The sequence below is a fragment of the Rhinoraja longicauda genome, chromosome 1, assembly GCF_053455715.1.
Source record: "Rhinoraja longicauda isolate Sanriku21f chromosome 1, sRhiLon1.1, whole genome shotgun sequence".
NCBI lineage: Eukaryota > Metazoa > Chordata > Chondrichthyes > Rajiformes > Arhynchobatidae > Rhinoraja > Rhinoraja longicauda.
Genome location: NC_135953.1, coordinates 130,127,532 through 130,131,976, shown reverse-complemented (window position 1 = coordinate 130,131,976; position 4,445 = coordinate 130,127,532).

The window sequence follows — 4,445 nt, the reverse complement described above, 5'->3', positions numbered from 1 at the left end:
GAGAAGGTTGTTGGCTGCAACCTTTCCCCCATTGATGAACTGTACACTGCAAGAGACAGGACGCAAGTGGGTAAGTTCATCTCTGACCCCTCTCACCCTGGCCACAAACTCTTTGAAGCACTTCCCTCTGGAAGGCGTCTGCACAGCCAGACAAACAAAACTGCTTTTTTTCCACGAGTCGTAGCTCTACTCAATAACCAGAAGCCTGAAGTCTCTTTTTGATCTGGTTTATTTCACTCACATGTTTAAACTGTAATGTTGTATTCTTAATGTTTTAATGTTTTATGCTTTATTCGTAATTGTTTACTGTATGTTCGTGTTGTTACTTGCGAGCGGAGCACCAAGGCACATTCCTTGTATGTGTTCATACTTGGCCAATAAACACTCATTCATTCATTCATTGTAGGTTAATTGGCTTGGTATGAATGTAAAATTGTCCCTAGTCTATGTTAATGTGGCAGGGATCGCTGGTCAATAGACAATAGGTGCAGGAGGAGGCCATTTGGCCCTTCGAGCCAGCACCACCACTCAATGTGATCATGGCTGATCATTCTCAATCAGTACCCCGTTCCTGTCTTCTCCCCATACCCCCTGACTCCGCTATCCTTAAGAGCTCTATCTAGCTCTCTCTTGAATGCATTCAGAGAACTGGCCTCCACTGCCTTCTGAGGCAGAGGATTCCACAGATTTACAACTCTCTGACTGAAAAGGTTTTTCCTCATCTCCGTTCTAAATGGCCTACCCCTTATTCTTAAACTGTAGCCCCTGGTTCTGGACTCGCCCAACATTGAGAACATGTTTTCTGCCTCCAACCCCTTAATAATCTTATATGTTTCGATAAGATCCCCTCTCATCCTTCTAAATTTCAGTGCATATCAGTGTATGGTCAGTGTGGACTCGGTGGGCCGAAGGGCCTGTTTCCGTGCCTTATCTCTCAACTAAACTAAATAGCCTCTGTTGAATAATTCTCAACAAAAAAACGTTTGCGCTTTTCATGTTGATTCTTGAGATGTATTTTTGTTACCAGCACCAAAACAAGCCCACAGATTGGCCCTGTCTCAACTTCACCTAGTTTCTACAAAATTTCAACTGACTAAAAAGCCTGAAACATTACATGTTTTCTTTTCTCATCGCTCGAATCAGCACCATCCCGGGGATTTTTATCACATAGGTAGCTCTGCAACTCTTACTGTATGAGATGAATTTCAAATGCCTCAAATTCACAGTGGCAGTATATGGAAATGCCTATTTATTCACAAAATGCTGGAGTAACTCAGCAGGTCAGGCAGGTCAGGCAGGTCAGGCAGGTCAGGCAGGTCAGGCAGGTCAGGCAGGTCAGGCAGGTCAGGCAGGTCAGGCAGGTCAGGCCTAATTTGACATCGTTCATTTTGTCAGAAGTCGTCGAAATATTAAGGTTTTGAATACGTTTGTATTACAGTTAATTGAACTTGGGAACCTGAACCGTACAATACTGAAGAATAGATTGCTTCCCAGTTTTAAACTCCAATCTTACTAACGTTTACATTTACAGTAAATTTGATTTTCAATTTTGGTTTGGAATAAATTTGAAAGGATTGTTAAATGGGTTGTTAAGACCATTGCTTTCATCTGTTCTTGTGATGCATGTAATTGTGATATATTTTATACTTTCAATGTGTTGAGCACAAAGCTAAGGGACTTGAGGCACTTGTAGTTAATAATGAGGTGTTAAAAATATACTGATGCAATAGTTGGAATTTAATGATAACTAGCAGCTATATGTAGTTAGTTGCTATTGTTGGCCAAGAAGTTACCGGATTCATTACATATATTTTCTTAATTTGTCAGTATAATTTGAACTGCTAACCTTAGTCTGAAGAAGTGTCCTGATCCAAAACACCACCCATCCATGTTCTCCAGAGAAGCTGCCTGACCCACTGAGTTACTCCAGCACTTTGTGCTTTTTACTCAAGATTGCAACATCTGCAATTCCTTGTGTCCCCCTAGTTACCCTACCTTACAATGGCCAGCCATCTGAAGTTAGTACAAACTCGGGTTTTAGTGCATTTTCAGGCAATCTTGTTACAGTCAGGCGGGAAGTTTCTTAGAGAAAAAAACAATTGCTTAGAAAAAACCTGAATTTGACGATTAGAGGAAAAAACACACAAAGTGCTGGAGTAACTCAGCGGGTCAGGCAGCATCACAGGAAAACCTGCATAGGTGACATTTCGGGTCGAGACCGTTTTTAAGACTGATTTTGGGCGGGGGAGGGGCGGAGGGGAAAGCTGGAAGGGAGGAGGGGTCGGACAAAGCTTGGTAGGTAATAGGTTGATACAGTTGAGGGGGGGGTAGGCTGCTTGATAGGCAGATGGCGGACAAAGGTCAGGCATAAAAAGACAGAAGGCGTGATGCAATAGGATTGAATTGTGAATTGTGAAGCTATAAGGGATGTAATAATAATAATAATAATAATGCATTACATTTGTATAGCGCTTTTCTAAAAACTCAAAGACACTTTACATATTAGATAAAACATAAAAATAAATAAATAAACGAACAGAAAAGGAAGAATAGGGTGGAGCGACGGTCATTGATTGAAGGCAGCGTTGAACAAGTGAGACTTCAGTGATGTTTTGAATGTGGTGAGTGAGGAGGAGTCTCTGACGGTTTGGGGTAGTGAGTTCCAGAGGGTGAGAGCAGCGATGGAGAAAGCGGTGGAGTGAAGCGATGATTGAAAGCGGTGGAGGGGGAGGGGAGGGAAATAGATGCAAGACCAGGGAGGCACAGGAGAAAGGGGGGGGGGGTGGAAAATGGGGGGGGGTGGGTGGAAAAGGGGGGGGGGGAATGTTGTGTGGAAAGGGGGGAGGGTTGTGGGGAAGAAGGGAGGGTGGGGGAGTCCATATAGATTATGTAACTGGTCGAATAGGTTTCCTTCCATGCCGATTAAAAACAATTAAGAATATAAAAACAGATTTGTTTAAAATCCATGAAACGTATTAAGTAATAAATAATAAATCTATTGTGAAATAGTGCGAAACATCTTTTAAATGAAGGTCTGTGATCCCATTCGAATGACAGGGGCCATGCGAGATGGGCGTACAGCTGGAGTTACAGATGGACGCTCAAAGCTGTGGCAGGGTTTGCACACTCTCCCTTTCTGCAAGGCAACACCACATGGTATAAGTGGCAATGACGCATCACTTCCCAATAAGATCAATGCTTTTTATGCTTACGTTGAAAGGGAGAAAAATTACCGTCTCCAAGAGCCCTCACAGCCCCGGCCACTCTGTGATCGCAGCCTCTGAGGCCAACATTGGAGCACCCTTCAAGAGGGTGAATATATGCAAAGTGTATGGCCAAATGCCTGTGTGGGCTAACTGACTGGAGTATCCAAAAACATCTTCAACCTCAACATATAGCAAAGAGACAATACCGGGACAAACGTGAGTCCCAGGACAATCACTCAGACACCCATCGACTGTGGCAAGGCCTGGATGCCACAACTGGCTCCGAAGCGAAGTCAGGCAACATGGCTGGTGATGGTGCGCCCCTCAGTGATGAACTTAATACATTCGAAGGTATTTATTCACAAAATGCTGGAGTAACTCAGCAGGCCAGGCAGCATCTCAGGGGAGAAGGAATGCGTGACACCTCGGTGGAGACCCTTCTTCAGTCTGAAGAAGTTATTTTCTTACACAACTTAATACATTCTATGCTCGCTTTGAGCAGAAGGCCAACAGGGCAATGACATCCGTCCCATCAGACTCGAGGGAGGAGTCGAGTCTGATGACTCATCAGACTCATCACTGAGTCTGTGATGACTCCAGTCATTTCAGACTGAGTCTTTTCCCACGGTCACTGCTGCAGAAGTTAAGTCGGCCTTCCTGAGGGTGAACCCACGGAAAGCAACTGGCTCGGATGGAGTCCCTGGCCACGTCCTCAGGAACTGCACAGACTAACTAGTGGGAGTTTTCGCGGACATGTTTAATTTTTCCCGACTCCGTCGTGAGGGACCTACCTGCTTCAAGAAGATCACTATCATCCCGGTGCCAAAGAAAATCAAGATCACATGTCTTAATGACGACCATCCAGCGGCCTTGACATCCACCATCATAAAGTGCTTCGAGGTGATGGTTATGGCACACATTAAACCCAGACTACCAAGCAGCCTTGATCCACTGTAGTTCACCTATCGCCACAACAGGTTCACGCCTGATGCCATTTCTCTGGCCTTACACTCATCCCTGGAACACCTGGATCAGAAGGACACCCACATCGGACTCCTATTCAAAGACCACAGCTCTACTTTCAATACCATTATCCCATCCAAGCTCATCTCGAAACACATGGATCTTGGAGCCAGCATTACCCTTTGCAACTGGATCCTCGACTTCCTAACCAACAGAGCAAAATCAATGAGGATAGGTGGAAAATCATCCTCTTCGATAATCTTCAAAAGTGGTTTC